The 23,534-nt window shown below is 44.4% G+C and overlaps 1 long non-coding RNA gene across 1 annotated transcript; it reads left to right on the plus strand.

The window, feature by feature from the left end:
- The first annotated feature begins 310 nt into the window (after positions 1-310).
- On the plus strand, positions 311-6,702 carry LOC102150115 (uncharacterized). Its single transcript, XR_002802187.2, has 4 exons — positions 311-788; positions 4,715-4,864; positions 5,615-5,806; positions 6,393-6,702. It is a non-coding gene; the product is annotated as an uncharacterized lncRNA (long non-coding RNA).
- Positions 6,703-23,534: the final 16,832 nt, after the last annotated feature.

The raw sequence follows: 23,534 nt of genomic DNA on the forward strand, positions 1-23,534 counted from the left end.
GGGACCCAATAGCTTCATTTCAAAGTCTAGAAAGAGTCACTCTTCTCTAATTGTGAAAAGTCCTTTAATCTCTTTCTGCCTCACTTCCTGCATCTGTAAAGTGAGGATGGTGGTCACGGGGGTAACAATGCCTGGCTCAGAGGAGTGCTGTGAGGACTCCGGAATTCACCCAGGTATAAACCACTTAGAGTGATTTCCGGCACATAGTAAATGTAATTATTTTTTGTTTGAATGAGTTGGCTGTGAATTCCTGGCCAGCAGGAACTGTGTTCTATTTATTGCTACCCTGGCTCCTCATGCGATCCCTGCCGCACAAATGAGGTGTGCTTATCGAATGAACTTGTCTGCTTTAAACTCCAACCTAGAACCCTGAAAAAGAAGATTATAAAACCTTTCCTGGCATGTGGGCTTATCCGGGGTCAAGAAGACTCCTGTTGACAGGGCTCCATCTTTCCCATCCCTGCTGGATGTCCTTCCTGGGGTAGCTGTCCACCCTGCCTTCTGCTACTTCCACACATCTGCCTATTTCTAGGTCTCATCACCTCCCTGGCTCTGCCCTTCTCCCATCTCAGCGGCAGTGTTTGCTGAGTCTGCAGCTGACCGGTCTCTGTAGGCAGAGGCTACTGTGTACCCCTCTGCCTGGACTTGCCTGGTCCAGCCTCTGAGCCAGGCTCTTCTGCTCCTGTGACCCAACTCTGACAAATTCCAGAGAATGAACATTTCATATCTGTCTACCCGAGGAGCGAGAAAACAGGGGAAGTAGAAGGACAAGGAACATTCAGTGTGAGGTAAGTATGGGGGAAGGCTGAGAAGAAACAAGAAAACTGTATTCTCCCTATCATATTACTCTCTTTGGGCAAATAAACTCTAGGGGTGTGGGGGCAGGACAAAGACCTCTTGTGTTTTGGAAAAGGACCTTTGCCCTGTTGTGTGTTCTTAGCTGGCTGGCACTTTCTCTCCTGCTCTCATTGGCTGGCTGTGGTCATCAGGTAGCTGTGCCAGTCTGAGCTGAGGTTCTGCTTCCCCAGGGTCAGTGTGAGTGGTCACAACAGGCCACAATAATGATGGTAGGGCCTGTTGTACAACAGAAGCTATACAGAGGTCAGGCTTTGTGGTCAGACAAAGCAGGCTTCAACCCTGGCATTGCTGCTCACTAACCAAGTACTTTGATCCAGTCTTTTAACTTCTTTCAGCCTCAGTTTCCTGTACAAATTGGGATCATAATACCTGCCAGGCAGGTTTGATCCAGTGAGAAGGATAAACAAAACTCATCCCCTGGGGGTTGCTTCACTCATGGGGATGCACACAGCTGCTAGAGCAGGGGGACCACTCAATAACTACTGGATGTTATTATTGGAGTCTTAGGGAGAGGGAACAGCAAGGATTCTGAACTGTGATCTTTTCCCAAGAAGGAGCAAAGTTTGGAAGAGTAGAGGAGAGATTCTTCCCTTCCTCTTCTGTGATCTTCCTCACTTCAGAGAACTCTCTAGTTTTCATATGAGAAGACGATGGGAGGATCCAGATTTCTCTATAGAGGGGCACTTGTGTGTGCGTCTTGTGGTCCTAAAGCTGCATATACACAGAACTTCTCATGCAATTGAAGAAAATGTCAACTGAATAAAGAATGGGCGATGATGAAGATTTGGGAGGCATGGATGTCCCCCACAGTCTCCAACTTTGTTAAACTTCTTTTCACATTGCAATGATTGGGAAGGCAATGTTGGGTGTGAAGAACACTGGCAGTGAGTTGGAATAATAGTCATAAGGTTAGTCAGAGAGCTCCAGAGCTGCCACTATCTTAAGGAAGGTTAAGGAAAAGAGTCATTAAGCCAACCCTCAATCTTGGTGTTTGCTTGTTCATGTAAGTTGAGGGAGCAGGGATTGGATGGAAGACCAACAAGGATCCTAGAGTCTTAGTATTCACAGATCCATAGTAGGAGCTGGGCTGAAAGAGAATATCCTAGAGACATGTGCTGTTCTAGGAAGAACAGTCTGCAGCAAGTCTGGGAATGTTCATCCCATTGTTGTTGTGGCAGCTATTCTAGCTGCAGAAAAAAATTTTGAGAATGGTTGTTCTTACTTGAAATCTTTAGTAGCAAGCAAGAGGTAGGAGGGTAGGAGGAGGGGATGGAAGAGAAGAGAAAGAGTTTTGACTTAATGCAGTTTAGGAGACTAACGATGGAGCTTAAGGAATGCTGCCCACAGCAAGAAGTCTCACCCAGAAGTGAGACTGCAGCCCTGCCTTCCACCATCTCTACCACCTCCTCCTCCTCTTCTTCAGACTCTGCTTCTCCAGTCCATTTTGGCTAATTCCTTTCCTGTGCTCAGGTGTCCCCTGTCCTGTCATAGACCCCTGCTCTTGGACCATGCAGGAGATGCCTTCATCTTGTATGCATGGAATGGTCCTTTGGAGAGGCAGCCTCTCTGTCTGAATGCAAATGTAAAACTGCCAGGTCAAGTCTCCCATTCCTGGGACAAGGGACTCTTTCCCCTTAGAGAACCTCCAGATCTGAGTCTCAGAGTTAAACAGGAGCAGCTTGGGACCAGGGAAAGATAACTAGGCCATAAATCAGAAAATCAACTAGCTCTGACCTTGGGCAACTCCATTAAAGCATGTTAGTCTTGATTGCCTTCTGCAAAAGTGTAACCATGGGCCCTCTAGGACCAGTCCAAAATGAGCCCATCTTGTCAACAGAGCAACTAAGAGTTGTTTTTCAGGAACTGAGACCCCTTGTCCAGTTCAGGCCAGTTGAGACCACCAACCCATCAACTAGGCCTGTGCAAAAGCCTGATAACTGACCCTTTTGAAGTCACGGGGCTGAAAACTCCATCCTCAGATCGTAGTAAGACCATCATTTACGAACACGCATCCTATGAAGAGCCATGAAGCTTGACTATGCCTGTGCAGGTCATCAATTACCTCACTTCTCCTTAACTCCAATCATCTATCTCCACACTTCATCCCATAAAGTTTGCCTCAAGCCCTGGATCAGGGATACAGATTGGAGATTATATGCCTCCTGTCTACTCGCAGATCAAATTTGCAATAAAGTTGTTTGCTTTTCCCAAAAGCTGATACTGTAATTATTGGCTATTTTATGTGCATTGGATAGGAGAACCCCTTCTTGATGTGGTTACAAAAGGATAGGGAGAAAGGAGAAAGATAGCCTATTGATAGACTAGACCAGTGATATTGTGAATTCTGAGGAAGCCTATGTTCTATAATGGCTGAGTTGATAGGGTTAGTGGCATTCCAGGTCCCTTTCTGGCCTTATAAAGTGGTTTGAACATTCATAGGAAGGAGAGATTTTTCCTGGCTATAAAGATCAAGGAAAGCTTTCATGGATGAGGAGACATTTGAAGACATGAACAAATGAGTGAGATAAAGTACCAAATCAGTCACAGTCCTGGCAGGAAATCAGGCAAAGTCCAGAAGGCAACTGAAGAGAGTTTAATGGAGGGACCATTTGCAAAGGTCAGTGGAAGGTTTAAGGGATATCAGCAAGGAATGGTGACACACCCTAGGGCTACAGCAGGAACCACCACCAGTGGGTCTGATGAAGCTAGGGGAGAGTATTTCCACAGAAGATGAGACTTAAAGCCACGCTAGAGCATCCTGACAGAGCTGTGACCTCTAGAGTAGGAAGACGGCCACCATCACCTGCTGCCCAGTATGGAGGGAGCTAGGAGAATAGATACCCTGGAGTCTCTGCCCTTCCACCCTTTGATCTTCTCCTGTTGTCTTCTGTTGGCAGACCTCCACCAGAACCCAGACTGCAGAGGCTGCTGCTACAGTCCTCAGAGGTCAGCCTGTGGGGCACAGAGCCGACTGGAAAAGAGCAGAGAGTGGATTGGGGTGGTGGGAGGAGGAGTAAAATACAAATAAAGATTAACCAGGCCAGACATCTTTCTTCAAGGATTTGCAATCTGGAGAGATAGCTAGATGTTAATAAGTAACCACATTATCAAATAAATTGGAGTAAGAGATATTAGAGCAACAGCTTAGATTTACTGAGCATCCTGTACCAGGCTCTGCACGTATGCCCTTGTTCCATCTTCACAGCCTTCCTATGAGTCATCACTACAATTCAACCCATTTTGTAGAGGAGGCTTAGAGAGATCAATAATATGCCCAAGGTCACACAGCCAGAGAAGTTAGTGGAGGCACCTGTGAATCCAGACTATGTCACGCCAGAGCTCACACGCTCAACCAAAATGCTGTGCCCCTCAGTCAAGAGCACAGCTACTACCTGCACCTGGGTCTGTTGGCCGTAAATGCTGCCACAGCCAGAGAGAGGTTCAGATTTTGAAGGGAAGCTTGCAGAGCTTTTATCCCACCAAAGTTGGCTGAGGGTGTTAATGCTGGATGACTCACTTGGTCCATATCTTCCCTGGGTTCTCACTGCTCCAGAGCTTCATTTCTGCAGCTTCAGAATTGACTGAAAATTCTGAATGATTCAGTAGCAACAGAGTCATTTCTGCAGCTTCACCCAATCTACCTCCTGCCACCAAAGTTCTCTCCTCATAAGAAAATTGCAGTCTCTGACTTCATCCCTACTTGATCTTGCTGCCTAGCAACAGCTCCTTGTCCCCATTGTCTCCCACCTTCCAGCAAATCCTTGTAGGACCGAGGAAGTCAAAAGTGTTTAGCAGATGCATGCTGAAGTGTGGTTTATTTTTGGTTTTGTTTTAACACAAATTTGTTTTTCTCCAGCTTGTTCGCATTCCTGGGAACCCCAGTGCATCATCCACTCTCCCCAAGCACAGATAGGGGATTGTCAACAGGCCGGCTGAGCTGAAAAGCCTCATGCCCACTGGTGTGAGTGCCAGATGGGCAGTGCTGTGGAGAGACTGACCAGCCCAGGTGTGTGTAGGACAATCTCTAGACTTAGCTTCTTTCCCTGAAATCCTTGCTATCTTACATCAAAAGTGTAGGGGGAAGCGCTGCACAGTCCAGAGTTCATCCCTGTCATCATCTGTTTCAGCCCTGGGGCAGGCTCAGATACGGGGCATCCGGGCCCCACACAAATTTACATGGGGTCCTCAGGGGAGCTCTGCTGATGGCAATACCTGGCCCCTGAATGCTCTCCTGCCTCTAACAGTATTTCAGTTTGAGATACTGGAGGCAGTGGAGAGTCGTGACTGAAGCCTTGGCCCAGCCCAGAGTCTGAATCACGAAGTGATCCAAAGACTCAGTCAGTCAGAGGAGCAGAGAAATGTGAGTGTCTGAGAAAGGGCTGTGGGGAGACTGCCAGGAGGGTGTGGTTGGAGGACATGGGAGGGTGTAAGCCTGAGGTCAGAGGGCTCCCTGAAGGCCAGGGCTCTCTCCCACTCTTCTCTTTATTTCTCTTCCCTAATCTGTTTGCTCAGCACAGTGTCTGACTCACAGCAAATAGACAGGGGTTTCTGCTTATAAGCTCAACTCCGCTCCCCTTTTCTCCTCTGCCTGCTGCCTTGCTTGGTTTCTCTATTTCAATCAAAGCTCCAAGTGGAAAATAGTACTCATTCATTCCTCAAATATTTACTGAGAGTCCTCTGTGTTTAAGGTTGCCAGATTTAGCAAACAAAAACACAATGTATTTTATCTGGCAATCCGTCTTACCTTCTGTTTTAGGTGCTGGGAATCCAGCAGAAGACAAAGCAGACAAAAATTTCTGCCCCTGTGGAGTTTACATGCAAGAACAAGGAGACACATAATAAACAAAGAGAAATATAAATTGGTTATAAGTGCTATGGACAAAATGAAGCAGGTCTCAGATTGTGTCTGCTCCCCAGACTTCTGACGGAGAACATGACCCATCCTGAGGTTAGTCCAGGGTCCTCCCTTTACTCACATGTCTCCACTTCGTCTCCCTCTTGCTGGTTGGTAACCAGCTCCACGGGCAGGGAGTGACCCCTGAGGTGACTACTTTTCTAGCCAAGATGTGAAGGACAGTGAGCTCCCCTGTCCCTCTCCCTGGAGGTGAGACTCAGGCATAGGGTACAACAGCTGTAGGTGCATCCTCTCTGGTCATGGGCTCGACGAGGACAGGACTCATCAGTACCACAGAGGAGAGGCCCGTAGCACTTACACCAGGAAATGCCAAGTAAGAGTCCTTGAATATTTGCCATTTTACAAAGAGGTGACATCATTGAAGCCACTGCCGGACAGGAGGAGGCAGGTGAGGATGCTGTTTAAAGGGACGGAGGGTGTGCATGAGTGTAGTCCTCTCTCTTCAACTGAGGCTCTTTGCAAACGGTCTGATCATTTCTGGAAATCACTTTGGATCTTTTCTAAGTGCCCCTTAGGCAGTATTTCTTGGGAAACAGTCAGTTCCTCTGTTTCATATTTTATCTAATATTTACTGCCTTTGTGTGAACCACCACTGCCTGTTTTGTCCTCAACACTGTAGGAGAAAGAAAGAAAGAAGATCAGCCAGGAAAAACTGTGAAAGACTTTCAAATGGTCGAAAAAGCTGACTGGGTATCTTTTCAATGGAATACTGGCATTGTCTCATGGACTTCACACTGGTGATCTTTGATCTACAGAAGTGTGCCTTTGTTTCTTTTTCTAGGCTATTGTACAGCTTTGTAGCAACAGATGTTAACTCATGGAACACTGAGAGGAATACAGTTGATTCCTGTCCTAGGCAATGCACACGATTTCTCTCTGATAGAGAACATAAAGTTCTATAAATAAAATCCTCACTTGAACCACTCTTAGCACTTTTACTGGTTTCCTCGTTAATAAGTTAAATGAACTCTTTGGCACCTGTTCTTTATATATATTAACCTTTTTTGAAACTCATCTTTTATCAGGACATATGCGGCTTTCACTCTAAAGCTGTTACCAGAAGAAACAAAACAGTACAAAATCTAGGGTTAAATTTGGGGGGAGGAAAGAACATAAGCACAGCAAATGAGGAAGTCCTGTGTGGGCTGCTCTAGAAGATAATGACCAACCAAACAAAAACATGACGTTCAAGTTTCAGGGAAAATTGTCGGAAACTACTTTATTAATAAAAAAATTCCATCATATTAGAAAGATAGCAATACCTGATTGTTTACTGTTCCTTTAACCCTCACAACAACAATGTTTGTTAGACATTTGGAGGAAATTTGCTTCTGGGTCATGCATTGACCCTAGACTTGCATTTATGTCCATCTATGACTTTGTTCTGGCTGTATGGGTAGGGGTAGTTTTTATTTGGTTAATTTAATTTTTCCAATGAATAGGATATTTCACTGAATTGGCAACACCTCCTTGAAAAGGCTTTTTAGTCACATGGAATTCTTCTTCTTGGAGACAAAGGATTCACAGTCTCATTTTTTTCAATTCAATGGTATTTATTGGACGCTTACGAAATGACTAGTATTTGCGGTATGCAGAGGAAAGTTCACAAGAAGCACATGCGTAAAAGTTCCTCTACATGGTCAAGTTCTCTTCTCACAATTTTCTTTTTGATCTGAGAGTGTCAATAGCACACGTAACATTACTGAACTCTCCATTTTAGGTAGGAAATCAAGACACAGAGACACTAGATGGCTTGGCTGAAACCACACGTAGAGTAAACCGCGGAGATGGAACTAGTACTCAGGGCTTCTCATTCCTACCGTCTTCTCCTTCCTTGCCAAAAATACACTTCAATCAACAATTGCATGTAACTTGAGGGGCTCCAAGGTTCAAGGAGATTCTCAGTTAAAGGCTATTCCTCCCACGATTTGAGGAAAAGGGAACAATGTCCACCCATTCCTGCAGATCTCAGGTTCATTTCCATGTTTCAGGGGTGATTTGTGCTTCCCTTAAGTCCCAAGGGTTTTTGTTTTGTGTTGTTTTTTTCACAATGACTCTCAAGGTTTCATGGTCTCCCAACCACTGAGTGGGAGAGAATGGGGCAAGGCTAAAGTCACTATCCCAGCCAGGCTCCTTCCTCCCATCGGGCTGGACCAGGAATCTTGGACAGTCCTAGAGGCATCTCTGTGTGCACCAACACCCCGATGTCTTTGGGTCTTTCCTCCTTTTCTCTGAAGGAATAATGCTCAGCTGTTCTGACTCAGGCACGTTCTTCCTGAAGGGCTTTCCTTGGGCAGAAGCTCAGACTTCATTCTTGCTTCTTCTGGGACTTCTGGTGGGTGCACTGCGTTTCATCTGGAAACTTCATCAGGAGAAAGAGTGAGAATTCAACAGTCTAGGGTCAATGCACGCCCCAGAAGCAAATTTCCCCCAAATATCTAACAAGCATTGTTGTTGTGAGGGTTAAAGGAACAATAAACAATCAGGTAAAGCAATCAAAAGACCAAGACAATGAGGTCTAATGAAGAATGTGGAACATGGGGTTGGACAGAAGGAAAGGGAGAGGATGAAGATGCAGAGGATCAGGACATGTTTTAACTGAGATGTTTAACGCAGTCCTTCCTCACTCACTACCACCAAGCCTGATCCATTTCCTTCCCCCTCTTGTGACCCTGACTGTCTCCTAGCATTCCTGGTTCTGGGACAGCTCCCAGGACTCCCTGAACAGATAGCCCAGGAAGGGGTCTCCAAGAGACCACTTTGCCCAGTAGACCTGCCTCCTCTGCTATGGACAGTATTGATTAGATTCATGTCTTTTTGAAGAGAAACTCCAAAGAGAGCCCAGTAAGTTCTGTGCTTCCCTCTCTTCTGTCTATGATTTCAGACCCTCTCAAGTGGCAGCTATCTCATGAGGTATCTTTGTTCTACTTTAGGTTGGAGAAAAGCCCAGAAAGTGGATGGTGACTAAATTTGAATTCTTGTTTTTTATCTAAGGCTTCATCTGCCTCATTTTCTAGGTGTATTTAACCTGATTCTTTCCCCTGAGGCCTTGCTCACTCCTACACTATCTGGACTTACCTCCTACAATCCTAATATCTCTGGCTCACACCTCCTGGATGCCCCAAAGCTTTTTAAATCCTCTCTCCAAAACTGAACGTCATGTCCTTTCCTCCTGTGCAGCCTTGATTCCTCAAGGCTGCCACCACCCGCCCAGGTGGGCTCCTTTCCCTCCTATCCCTCAGGGAAAGTCCTTTCTACATCTTAGCCTGGGGCCCCTTCTCAGCATGGACCACCTCCTCCAATTTGTCTCTCTTCTTTTATCAAGGAGCCATGGGACTCAGTTTCCCACAGTCCTTCTCTTCACAGCCGTCACCAGCAAACCACTCTACCTCCCTGGTTTCGGCTTCCCTTCCTCCAAGAGCTACTGTTGTCCTTTTCCTCTTAACACTTAAGATTAAATAAACATCAGGAAACAGACAAGAAGTCTGGAAAACAACCAGAATAAACAACACATTGCTTTCGAAAAGTTGTTACAGTGTTGCCCACAGTCTAGAGTCTCAGAGTAAGCTTGCTAAAACAGACATGTGATTACATTCCTGAGTTCCCAACCTCCTGTGGCTTCCCATTGCTTTCTGCAGTGTTAGTGGGGTAGGGGATGCTGTGGAGATTTGTAAATTCTAAAAGAATTTTTAATTTTTTTGAAAAATTGTCTTAATGTCAATTTTAATCTAAATAAATACAACCTAAGCAGACTCTGTATCATCTGGTTATCATTCTTATAATCAATTATTGCTGAGTGGTCCAGGTTTCCAAGCTAACTGCTATGTTTACAATCCCATCAGTGACAAATGAACTCCCTACAGACAGATTTTAACTATTTTTTTAATGATTGCCACCTGAACTAACAACTGTTGCCAATCTTTGTGTTTTTCCTCTTCTTTTTCTCCCCAAAGCTCCCCAGTACATAGTTGTATATACTATTCATGAGTGCTATGTAGGACGCCACCTCAGTGTGGCCTGAAGACCCGTGCCATGTCCATGCCCATGCCAAGGATCCAAACCAGCGAAACCCTGGGCCACCGAAGTAGAGCGTGCAAACTTCACCAGTGGGCCATGGGGCTGGCCTTGACAAATTTTTTATTTTAATGTTGCATTTTCAAATTGGGTCCCTTAGGGTTTGAAGTTATAGTTTCAGATGTGTTCTAGAAATTAGTTTTTGTCTAGGCAAGTTTTTTGTGTAACTCAGTTGAAGAAACACTACCCTAAAAGATAAAGCCCAATCCTTGGACGTTTTATCCTTGCATTGCAGGCACTCAGCGGTCCAGTCTTAATATTTCTGCTCCATCCTTGGCTGCTCCCTGCCGTGTGCCACCTTGCACTGCCCTGACCACACCACCTGCAGTGCCCCAAATGCATCACTGGGTTTCACACTTCTGTGCCCATTTTCTCTGTAGATTCAACACACCTGGTTGGCCCTTGAATATCCTACTTACATAGAGAAATGGAGACAGCTTCCTTAACCTCTCTGAAACTCTATTTTCCTCACCTATAAAGTGAGTTAATTACACCCACTTCTCTGAGCAGATGTTAGGGAATGAGATAAAGTGTGGAGAGCACCCAGTACAGAATGTAGCACACGGCGGTGATCAGTGAACATTAGCCGTTATCCTCATCACCACATTCTTTCCCCAAGTCTCTGATGAGGATGCAACCCCCCACTTCAGAGAGAGGACAGAAGACGGAGGTCTCAAACCCCCTTCTCCACCACCTGCACCTGCCCCTCCTTATCTGTTTCCTCTGATTTCGAGGGAGCACATGTCCTTTCTCCTGTCTCAGGCTACTTCTTCACCCTCATCCTGGACCGCTCACTCTCCAGCTCCCCTCAGGGCTTCTCTATTCAGTCCATTCTTTCATTCATTCACTCAATAAAGATCCACGAGCACTAACTATGCACCGGTTACTGTTCTAGTAGCCAGGGGTACAGAAGTGAGCAAAAGAGAAATCCCCCATTCACCAAGAACCTACCTTCTAGTGGAGGGAGAGAGACAGAAAACTAAATAAGTAGTAAAATTGTGGTGTGGCACATGATGATGAGTACTCAGGAGATAAATCAACTAGAGGAAGGAAAATTGCACTTGAAGTGCAATTTAAAACAGGGTGCTGATGTCATAGGGGAGCAAGCCACAGACTACCTGTGGAAAAGCATTTTAAGTAGACAGGACATCAGGGCCAAAGTCCAGAAGCAGAAGCAAATATGGCATGTTTGAAGAGTATAAAGAGGCTAGAGTGGCTAGAGGACAGCGAGTGACCAGGAGAATTGGAGCAGACAGTGTCAGAGTGGTTTGGCCTTGAAAGACATCATCTGGCTTTGGCTTTGTCTCTCAGAGGGGAGCCACTGAAAGTTTTTAAGCAGAACAGGGACTGGATCTGACTTACGTTTTAAGAAGTTACTTCAGATGTTAACCTGAGCCTGGGATGTGGGGAGAGGTGGCAGAACAGAAATCTGGCAACCAGCTGGGAGCTACTGCAGGGATCCAGGCGAGAAATGAGAATGCCTTATACCAAGGGGAGCAGTAGAAGTGGTCGGGGCTGGATTTATTTTTAAAATACAGTAAAAAGGCTTTGCTGATGGGCTTGGATTTGGAATAAGAATAAAGGAGTGGATCAAGAATGACTCTGAGGTCTTAGGCCTAAGAAAATGTGAAGGTGAAGTTGCCATTGACTGAGATGGGGAAACTGAGACAAAAGCAGGTTGTGGGGACAAGGCGAGGAGGTGCACAGGATTGGAAGTTCCATTTTGGCTCTGTCAAGGTTGAGGAGCCCATAAGGGATCAAGTGGAGACGCAGAGTAGGCAGTTGGAGAACCAAGTGCGCAGTCCAGACAAGAAGTCAGGGCTAGAAATATAAATTAGTCTTTTTGCTCCACTGAATCTTCATTGTTGTTCCCACTGTCTCTTTTTCCTTCCTCATGTATTAGTTATCTATAGCTGCATAACAAAATTAACATCAACTTAGTAGTTTAAAACAGCATACATGTATTATTTCACAGTTTCTGTGGGTCAGAAATCCAGGCACTGCTGAGCTTGGTCCTCTGCTCAGGGTTTCACAGGGCTGCAATCAAGGTGTCAGCCAGGCTGTAGTGTCCTCACCTGGAGTCTCCACTGAGGAAGAATTCACATTCAAGCTCACTCAGGTTGTTGGCAGGATTAATTCCCTTACAGTTGTAGGATCGAGGGCCCCAGCTTCTTGCTGGCTGTTGGCTGGAGGCTGCTCTTTGCTCGCAGAGGCTACCTTCAGCATCTTGCAATGTGGGCCTCCCACCATGACTGCTTTCTTCTTCAAATCCAGGAGGAGAGAGGGAGCCTCTAGAGTGGGCCAGCTGGCAAGACAGACTCTTATACAACAATGTCATCATGGAAGTGACTGCCCACCATCTTTCCCAGATTTTACTGAGTAGAAGCAAGTCACAGGTTCTGCCAACAGTCAAAGGGATGAGATTACCCAAGGATGTGAACTACAAGGTGAGTAACCACGGGGGACCACAATAGAGTCTTCTGCCACACAGCAAGCTAGAAGAAGCACAAGCGTCTCCCATCTTCACCAGCTCCTTCCTTCCCCTTCCTTTTGCAATATGCTCCTCTTCACTTCTCTCTAGGGCTCTAATTCCACACCAGCAAGGTCTCAGCAAAGAAAATACATGCATGGCCTCCACTTTCTTGTCTGCCATGATGGCTGATCTCCCCTCTACTACACCATAAAAACAATTCCTGCCAATCACTAAAGCCTCCCAGTCACTAAATCCATGTGCATTTCTCGATCCTTTCTTCATGGACCTCCCTGAGTAGGTCTGCCTCCCTAATTTGGTATCTGCTTCACCAATTCCCTAGCTCCCGTGCTGGTTCTTTCCCTACTCCCTGGGAAGCTCCTTCTCAGAATTCTTGCCCCTCTTGCTCCATTACTGCTGATATACCTCAGGCTTCAGTGCTGGGCCCTCTTTTCATACTACACACATTCCCTGCAGGTGCCAAGCCATTTTCAGGCCTCTACCCTGTAAGCTGACCACCCTCCCTCACCAGCCCCTGATTTCTGGCTCTAGCCCCACCCACTGCCTCAGCCACTGTCCACATGACACCTCCCTACAGAGGCCTTGAAGACATCTCACAGTCAGTGAATCCAAAACTAAAATCCCACTAACCCTGCCCTCCCTCTCTATCTGAGTTAATTACACCACCTAAGAATCATTTTCAACTCCTTTCAGCTGTCTCATCCACCACTTCTGACTAACAGCCAAATCCTGCTATTTGCACTTCGTTTAAAATAGTCCAGCTTAGTGGTTAGAGCACAGACTCCGGAGCCAGATTGCCTGGACTTAAGTCCAGCTCAACCAGTAACCTCTTGTGTGACCTTGAGTGAGTTATTTAACCTCCCTGGACCTCAGCTTCCTCATGCATAAAATGTGGGAAATAAGAGTATCTACCTCTTAGTGTTGTTAATAGATGTAAAGCCCCAAGCACAATGCCAAGCTCATAGTAGGTTCTATGTAAGCATTGCCTATTATTATTAGTAGTAAATAAATCCACCTCTCTCTTTTCTGACCCCAAATCTAGGGCCTTGCTTGAAGTGCTCATCATTTCTTGCCTGGAGTGTCACAGCAGCTTCTGCTTCATCTCCCTGCCTCCTCCCATCTGGCTCTCCAATAAGGACCTGCTACGTTGTGCAATCCCAGGAGGCGTCATAACAGAGAATACAATGTAAATGATGCTGCTGCCTCCCATCTCCCCCTACACCTGCCCTACTGTGATTTTCAATGTACGCATTTTCTCACGTCAAAATTTCAGAGGTTCTTCTTCACTTTGGGGCTATGACCCCAATCCCACACCAGACACCTGATGATGCTGTGTCCTGGGGAGGTAGGTTTGAGAGTCAACAATGCAGGGGTCGTGAATGAACCTTTCAAAATGGAGGACAGTGACATTCATAGAGGGTTAATATGCAGGGGTGCTGTTCTAAGTCTTCCCCAGATGACTTAAGAAGCAAATGTTGGTTTTATCCCCACCCTAAAGATGAGGAAATACGGACACTGAGTAGTTAGTTAATTGACTTTGCGTTTCACGCCTAATGAGTCATGGATAACAACATATGGAGATAGAGACAAAAACTGTGGGCTAGTAGACCATAAGCCATAGTGCCTGCAACACACAAGCAACTCCCCAGGTAAAGCTATAAAACAAATTTGTGTTCCTGGGAGTTTCTAATGGCAGTGAGCAGTGACATAGTAACCATGAGAAATAGATTCTTCCTGCTAAGGCTAACTAAGTCAAAGAGACAGATTTCCAGGCACTTGGCCACACTTAGTTCCTGCAGGACACTGCGCTAGGTCTTGGAAAAGATGAAGAAGATGCGATCAAGTGCCTGACCAGGGGAGTGAATGGACCAAGGTCACTGTGAAGAGAAGGGTGAATCCACCATAGTTCTTTCCTCCATCCAGGATTGTGTCTCATGCAATGGCAGACTTGACATGACTTTGCACATGCTGGTGCCTTTCAGATACTGAGGCGCCAGGCCATATAATGTAAGGAAGAAGAGATGAGTAAGGAGCTGCCAGTGGAGTCAAAGTCTGTGCTCAGGGACCAAGAAGGGGGAATAGAAGAGTCTATGTCCTCTGGCCTCCCTCTGCCTGGACACATCTTTGTGAGGAACATGATGAAAGGCAGCCAGACAAGTGCTGGAGACGAGTGAAGAGGGCACCAAGGAGGGGAAGGGAAGGCAGACAGGGCACAGCAAAGGCCAAGAATTGTCTGGCTCTAGCCAGGGAGCACTCACCTCTCATTTTTCTGTTTTAGACTGGAGAAAAGCGCAGTCCTATGCTGGTGAGTCACTGTGTCATATCTATGGTCTCAGGCTCCAGACTCCATCAGACAAGATCTTAGTGTTCTTTCTCCATCTTACAGCTCTAAATAGTGGCCTAGCTGGGTGGGTCATGGATGGAGACCCAGGGAAGATCTATGCGGCACCTTGGCCAAGTTTTGCCTCATCCCACTTCAGCACCTGTATCTTTTCCCTTCCAGATTTAGATCTTGTTTTCCTTCTTTCTTAAAGCCCTCCCACCCCAATCTCTCTTGGACTTTTCTACTCCTCAACACTTTCAGCACTATAGGCCTCAGGGTACAGCTAGAAAGTCTCCATTCAAATGACATTCAGTCTCAGTAGGTTCCATGCATCTTAGAGCAGACCTAACAACTCTCTAGACCTACGTGCCTGTCTCTTCAGAGCAGAAGGACCACTTCACAATTGGTTCCCTCATTGAGAACCCTAGAAAGGAGGGATAAATATAACCTTGTACCTTGTCTTTTTAAATAGGTAACTTTTATTGAGAAGCTACTACCATGTGCCAGGCACAGGTCTGGGTTCTTTACAAATATTCTCCTATTTATTGACCCTCACAACAGCCATAAGAAGTAAGTGCTATTATGTCTATTTACAATGGAGGAAATTAATCCACAAAGACAGTAAAAACCTTGCTCCAAATCATACATCCAGGAGGGGGTGACACTAGGACACAAACTCACGGATTCTGGTCCCACACTCCTCAGATCATATGGGGTAGAGGTGGAACTGATCTACTTTCAGCATTTATACTTAACATACAGAAGGCCCAGTGATTTCAAGTAACTTCTTCAAGGTGACACAAATGATTAATTCTGACTCAAGAGACACTGACTCTTTTTCCACGTCTACCTCCTAAGTGTGAGTGTTCCCCAGGTGTTCCTGGGTCCACTTGTCCCTTTACACATGCTCCTTGGAAAATCTGCATGTGGATCCTCCTACTTTCTTATCTGGACTTCTTTCCTAAGCTCCACTTCCACCAGCCCCCTAAAATTTGTCTATCTGGATTGTCTCATGGTAACGCAGACAAATTTAAATTAAAAATTCTCCCAAACCATCCAAAGCATGCTTACTCTTTCGGCTTCTCTGTTATTTGTATCAATGACATCATTATTTACTGCACAAAGAAGAACTTCAATCACCCAGGATTCCTTCTTTATCATCCTGATTTAATAGGCTAGCCAATCCTTGCAGATCTTCCTTCTGAGTCACCCTCAACTGCATCGTCTACTCTCCCTGCATTGCTCTGCTCCAGATAACCCTTTGTACTGTACTGTTTCTCTCTTGTTCTGGCCTCATTTATGCAATATGTATTAACTAAGTGCTTTTCATATGCCAGGCCATAAAGGAAACTAAATAGATGCAGCAATAGAGAATAAAGGAGGTACACTTATTAGAGGAGGGAGGTCAGGGAGCATCTTTCTCAGGAGATGACATTTAAAACAAGACACAATGGATAGAAAGGAATCGAAATATTAAGATGCAGGACTTCTCCCATTCCAGGCAGAGTGGGGGGCAGATACAAAGATCCCAAGTTGGGAAAGATCCAGAGTATTTGAGGAACTGAAAGAAAGCCCATGTGCATGGAAGGGGCATTGTGAGTGGATCTAGAGATGACAGGAGATGTAGTGCAAGAGATAAGTGGAGTTGTATCATGAAACATCTTCCGGACCATGCTGTAGTCTTTGGGTTTATTTTAAGTGTGATGGGAAACCACTGTGGACTTCTGAGCTTGAGAATGACATCATCTGATTTATGGTTTTGAGGATAACTTTGGCTCCTGCTGTGTTGAGAATAGAGTGTAGAGAGGCAAGATGGCAAGGAAGGAATCCAGTTAGAATGGTACACTGGGAATCCAGGCAAGATATCATGGTGGCTTTGATGAAGATGGTGAAATGTGGTTGTTGGATTTGAGATACGTTTTGAAGGAAGAGTTGAAAAAACTTACTGATAGGTCCATTTGATAGGTCCTGCTTAGATTTTTGGCTCAAGCCACTGGGTAGAATGATGGGGAATTTCTAGGATGAAATTAAAAGCTTTCTTTTGGAGTGGAGTCAAGTAGGCAACTGAATGTATGAGTCTGGAATGCCTGGATGATGCTGGAGCTTGAAACTTGGAAGTCATGCGTGCACCTGGAATTTAAAATCATCTGATTGGATGAGATTCCTTAGGGAGAGTGTTCAGAGAGAAAAGAACAGAAGTTCAAAGCACATTTAGAGGTTGAGAAAAGGAAGATCCAGCAAAGGAGACTGAGAAAAGTAACCAGTGGAATAAGAAGAATATTGCGGGAGGATGCGTGTCCCAGAATCAGAAGAAAGAAAATATGTCAAGGAGGAGGAAATGTTTATGTCAAATGTGGCTGAGAGTTTGAATAAGGTGAGAACTGACAGTTGACGATTAGATTTGACAAATGAAAGTGAGTGCTGAACTTTGATGAAGAACAAATGAAGAATCAGAGACATAGTGAGGGGTAGGTTGGTTTTACTGCTCGGCCAGGCAGAGAAGCCCTGGTCCAGGAAAGAGGTGCTTGGCTCTGTAGTGTGGGCTCCAGATGAGCCACTGAAGAGATAGTTTAAGCTTTGGAAACAGATGTGAATAAGTATACTTAAGAGAAAAGGAATCAACCATAAAGGATTCTCTTAAATAAATAACGTAGGGAAGAAAACAGAGATTTGAGGGCTTTTAGAAGGAAGAACTGAGAGGATGTTACAGATTTTCTCTTTGAAGTGATATTTTCCTCTTTATTTGGCAGGGACTGGGTGTTACCGTTTGCGAGTCCTCAGTATCTAGCACAGGGGAAAACCGTCTGCAGAAACAAACTGTAAAGGGAGTCGACTTTCAGTCATGGCTTGCATTGGTCAGGGTAAACTAACTGTTGTAACAAACAACCCCAATGTCTCAGTAGATAAACATAATAAAAGTGTATTTCTCTATCTCTTCAGACTTCAGGGCAGATCATATGCGGAGGTGAGCTCTGCTTCACACAGATTTTCTAGGGCCTCTCTGTCCTCTACATTCAGCCAGCAGATGGGGAAAAAGAGGTAGAAATATTGTGCAGAAGATTTCTCATGGGCCAGGCCTGGAAGGGGCCAACTCTCCTCCTGGGCACGCAAGGAAGGCTGGGAAATGTTTTTGCTGTGTCACCAGGAGGACAGGGTCTACTGTTTGGTGGACACATAAAAGTGTCAACACAAATGATCCATCACCAATCTATAAATCAAAATGGGATGCGTTTATTCTGAGTCAAACGTGAGGACCATATAGGCCAGGAGAGCCCTTCCACAAAGGAATGGAGCACTTGAAACAAGTGGGAGTGTACACAGTGGTTATATACTGTCACAGAGCATGTATCACACATGACTGAAATGTCCCTTTTACAGTAGTCACAAGATTGCCCTGTCAGCACAGTGATTGATGGACATAGCAGGTAGTAGATCTGCTGTCTCCATGGACACAGCAGGAAGCAAGTTTGTTGTCTTCGGCTAGGGGTCACAGGTGAGGGCAGCAATCAATTCCTAGTCTAGGGAGAGATGCTTGTCCTTAAGGAAATGCTAATATGGGGGAAGTTGCACCTTTATCTTGAGGGCATTTGTTCTTGCCTTAGGGACCTCGGAAATGCTGAAAGCAGATATACAGTGCACGCTTAACAGCCACGTCAGGCCCTTTTAGAAAAAAAATAAGGTTAGGCCAAATCAGCTTTACATCAAATGGCTTCCTCATATACTCCAATATATGCTATTGCTTGTCGTTTTTATCAAAAGTTTCTTTCATCTGATTCTTCTAAGCTATGAGATTCTGGGAAAGTGTGTTAAAGATGGGTAGTGATCAGATCAGGGATCCTACACAGTTGGCTGAAAAGCCCTGGCCAGCTAGTCCCCTGTGGGCTCCCCTTGGGCTTTGGGCTGGCAGAGAGGGATGGCTGCAGGCTCTCACAGGACCTTCCCCATTCCTTCACCCTACAAACATTAAGCACCACTTTGGAGCCCGGGACTGACAGTGCTGGACAGTGAGAATGCAGTGATGACCATGCACAGTCTCTACTTTCTCACGTCCTAGACCAGCAGAGAGAAATATGAAACTAGTTATAAAAGTGCAGTGACAAGTGAGAGATTTGTACAAAATGCTGCTGGAGAGGAGAGGATGGGGTGGGAAGGGGGAATTCCTGATTAGATACCCCTATTGCCCGGGACCTGGGACATCCAGATTTCAGGAATCTAGATTATCTTCTCCTTGTAAAAGTTTCTGAGCTCTCCCAGAGACTCTTTGAAACCTGTTCTTGAGGACATTTGGGAAGATGCTTATCACTCTAGCTGTTTGGAGAAGGAAGGAGAGGGCCTTCATGGGTTAGGGTCAGCTTCTTTTCTCCTCTTTCCCAGTCACTGAGGGCCCTGAGATGACATCGTTGACCTGGCTCTCTCTTGTTTCTTGCTCTTTCTGCAGCTAATGCGACTCTGGATCCAGACACCGCCTACTGTGAACTGTTTTTGTCTGAAGATTGCGAAAGTGTGAGGCAGAAAAATACACGGCAGGATCTCCTTGAAAAACCTGGAGGGTTTTTTCCTGACCCATGTGTGCTGGGCCACAAGCCCTTCTCTTTAGGGAGACATTACTGGGAGGTAGAAGTGGGCAATAGGACTTATTGGGAGCTTGGGGTTTGTGAGGAAAACACAGAAAGGTCCCAAGGAGGTCAGGGCCTTACACTTATTAGCACACAGTTCCAGGAACCAGAATCCATTTTCAGGTGACTCTGTGATTCCCCATATCCCTTCTCCAGGTCATCTGCTGTTCTGCGACTTGATGCCACATTCCACATTCTTACTTCTAATGCCACATCTTACCACCCCTGAGAATCCAGGCATTCCTTATCAAGCAATTTCAATGACCCTTTCAATGTCACTTTTCACCCCAGATTTTTCAAGATTTCTTTTCTGGTTTTTGAATTCACTTATTGCTCCTTTCCATAAATAACTTCCTACTTTTAAAGCATTTTACTGCATTAACTACTAAGTGCATATTCTTTAACAGTTTTCTAATAGACACACAGTTTTTCAATGAAAATTGAACCTTGCTGTATATGTTGTCCCATGACATGCTTTTTTTACAACACTTAATCTTAAATACTAATCTTGTATTATTGTTAATGAAGATAGTTTTCTTTCTTTGGTCTTACAAATGATGCTACTATAAACATCTTTGTATGTAAATCATTTTTGCATAGGTCCAGTCACTTCCACAGAATAAATTTCCCAATGGCATTTGTCATTAGGATCAATTCTTGAAAGTGCAATTGCTGTACAAAGGGGACTTGAATTGTTATTAAGTATATGCACACACCTAGCTATTTCCTACAGGAAAGGAGTCTCTGCAGACATTTTGGCATCTATCATGCTCAGTTCCTAAAGTTAACAGTAGAAGCCCATCCTTCAGTTTTTCAATCCTTCGGCATCAATCCCCGTCATCTCCCTCTCCTCAAGGGGAAACTCCAAGCTATCAACTCTGAGAGGGAGGAACAAATCTACTCTTTATTTAACATACATTTTTGTGGTTTATTGTTTATGAAACTGTTGTAAGAAAATTGCCTGAATCATTTCATTTCATCCTCACAGCAGCAATGCAAAAAGACAGACACTATTATTTCCCTTATTATGCAGATAAGAAAACTAAGGCAAAGAGAGGATAAGTAAGTGGCCCAACATCACACAGCTAATAAAGGTTACCCCGGCAGCCTGGCTTCAGAGTCTGTGGTTCACCTAATGCATTATGCCTCTCTTCTCACCAATTCTAAGTTCAGTGCTGATACCTACTCGTAGGTAGGTTTTCAATTAAAATTTGTGGAATTAATGAATTTTTACTGCCCCATTTCATACACATTTATCTCTCAGAGCTTCATGTAAAGTTCCTGATGAGAATTTGACCCAGGGCCCTATTTCCTCGGAAACCATAAAGTTAAGAGACAGAAAATGTTGTACTTAGAACCCCCTTATCTGAAGTTCAGCATCTTGGTTGGAAATCAAGGCTGCTTTTCTGGGTCAAAGTAACTTGGATCCTCCAGAGAAGAATGGAATGGTTCATTCTTATTGATATGATTTCTAGCAGCAAAGCTTTTGACAGACTCTGAGTTTTTGCTTTTTAATTATTTTATTGAGGTCACATAGGCTTATAACATTGGGTATGTTTCAGGTGTACATGATTATACTTCAGTTTCTGTCCAGACTGCATTGTGTTTGCCACCAACAGTCTAGTTCTTATCCATCAGCTTATATGTGTGCCCTTTACCCCTTTTGCCCTCTCCCACCACTTCTCCTCTGGTAATCACTAATCTGTTCTTCTTATCTATGTGTTTGTTTTTCTTCCATATGCGAGTGTAATCATACGGTATCTGTCTTTCTGCCTGACTTATTTCACCTAGCATAATACTCTTAATGTCCATCTACGTTTTCACAAATGGCACCATTTTGTCTTTTTCTTATGACTGAGTGGTGTTCCATTGATTGTATACATCACATCTTCCTTATCAATTCTTTCAGTGTTGGGCACTTGGGTTGCCTTCATGCCTTGGCAATTGTGAATAAAGCTGCAATGAACACAGCGGTGGACAAATCTTTTTGGATTATTGATTTCATGTTCTTTGGATAAATATCCAATAGTTGAATGGCTGGATCATACGGTATTTCATTTTTATTTTTTTGAGAAATCTCCATACTATTCTCCCTTGTGGTTGCATAAGGTTGCATTCTGACCAAAGGTGTATGAAGGTTCCTTTTCTCCACGGCTTCTCCAACCCGTGTTGTTCCTTCTCTTTTCTAGCCATTCTTATGGGTGTGAAGTGATATCTCATTGTGGCTTTGATTTGCATTTCCCTAACAATTAGTGACGTAGAACATCTTTTCACTTGCCTGTTGGTCATGTGTGTATCTTCTTTGGAAAAATGAAAAATATCTGTTCATATCTTCTGCTCATTATTTGATCAGGTTGCTAATTTTTTGTTGCTGTTGAGTTGTGTGAGCTCTTTATATATTTTGGAAATTAACTCCTTGTTGGATATATGATTTGCAAATATTTTCTCCCAGTTGGTGGGTTGTCTTTTCATTTTGTTGATGATTTCCTTTGCCCTGCAGAAGCTTTTTAGTCTGATGTACTCCTACTTGTTTATTTTTTCTTTTGTTTCCTTTGCCTTAGTAGACGTGATACCCAAAAAGATACTGCTAAGACCCATGTCAGAGAAAATACTGTTTATGTTTTCTTCTAGGAGTTTAATGGTTTCAGGTCTTACATCAAGGCTTTAATACTTTTTGAGTTAATTTTTGTGTATGGTGTAAGATAATGGACAGGTAATCTTCAAAAGGAGTCTAAGAACATACAATGGAGAATGCAAAGTCTCTTCAATAAATGGTGTTGGGAAAACTGGACAGCCACATGCAAAAAAATGAATGTTATTGAATTTTTAAAAGGAAGTTTCTCAGTGAGTGAGAAAACAGGAAGCACTCAGAGAAGGGTGTGGTTTTTCCCCACATTGCAGCTGCAGCATGACTTTGGGAGAAATATTATTTCTGTTTACTACGTGATTACTTTATCAAATATGTCTGTTATCCCAACCTGATGACTGGCAGGTCTTATTGTAACATTCTGAGCTAATTTTTACATTCTCTTCCCATTGTAATGGAATGCCCACTCTCCTCTTTTATTTTGTCTCTGAACCCAACCCCATGCCTCTCTTCAGCTTCCTTCAAAGGTGATTTTTATGCCTGCTCTTCCTCAAGTGATTTGTGGGCCCTATATCCTGCAGACCCTCCAGAACATTGATTCCCTTCTTGTGGTTTCAGTGAAGAAGAGAGCACTTCTCTAGCAGATTCCAGGGAATGGACAGAAGGGCCCTGAGGCAGGGCTGGTCCCTGTCTCAAGCTGTTGCTGAGAGGCAGTCCTGGAGCCTCCTGCTCACACAGCCTCCTGGAGGGAGCCTGATTCTTACTAGGAGGGGCCAGGTACCTGGGGCCAGACTGTCAATATCATTGGGGATGGATAGGCATTTAGGAGCTAGAGATCCCCAGATAAACATATCCCACTGTTCATTTTAGAAGATATGACTAGAAAGTACTCTTACATTTGTATTTCAAACAGAGCATTGGTGCCTCCAGCATTTCAGGAATCTGTTCTTCGACGTGATAGGTGTGCTGAAGTATCCAGGGGAAAGTGCGTTGATGTCTGCAATTTACTTTAAAAGGCATCAAATAAATAAATAAATAAGTAGATGGATAGATAAGGATGGATAGGGGATGAATATAAGGACAGACTATAATTAATCAAGTATAGTAAAATTTTCACTGTGAAATCTAGATAGTAGGTGTATTTGGCAGTCATTGAAAAAGTCTTTCAACTTTGCTGTATGCTTGAAAAGTTTCATGATAGACTGCTGATGGGGGGTGGTGGGGAGGGAAGAATTGTATTTTGCTATTGATAACAGACGCCAGAAGTACCATTGGCTTCAACAAAACAAAGGTTTGTTTTCCTTTCACGTAAAATGAATTCAGAGGGCAGCAGTCCAGAGCTAGTCTGGCAGCTCAGAGATGGATCCATGCCACAGCCTCCTTCTGTCTTTATTCTCTACCATCTCAGAATGTGGCTTCCATTTTGGTCACAAGATGGTCCCTGTACTCCAGCTCCAAGGACCATGTTCTAGACAAAAAGACGAAGGAGGAAGTAGGAAGAATATGGGCCTCTCTTGAGAAACACAACCCAACTACCTCCACCTACAAATCATTGGCTCGAACTTAGTCCTTTGGTCTTTCCTATTCTATAAGGGGGATGGGTGCATTGAAGTAGTCCCCCAAAATGGGTTTGATCAATAAGGAGAAGCAGGGAATAGATACTGTACAAC

The sequence above is a fragment of the Equus caballus genome, chromosome 20 (assembly GCF_041296265.1).
Source record: "Equus caballus isolate H_3958 breed thoroughbred chromosome 20, TB-T2T, whole genome shotgun sequence".
NCBI classification, from domain to species: domain Eukaryota; kingdom Metazoa; phylum Chordata; class Mammalia; order Perissodactyla; family Equidae; genus Equus; species Equus caballus.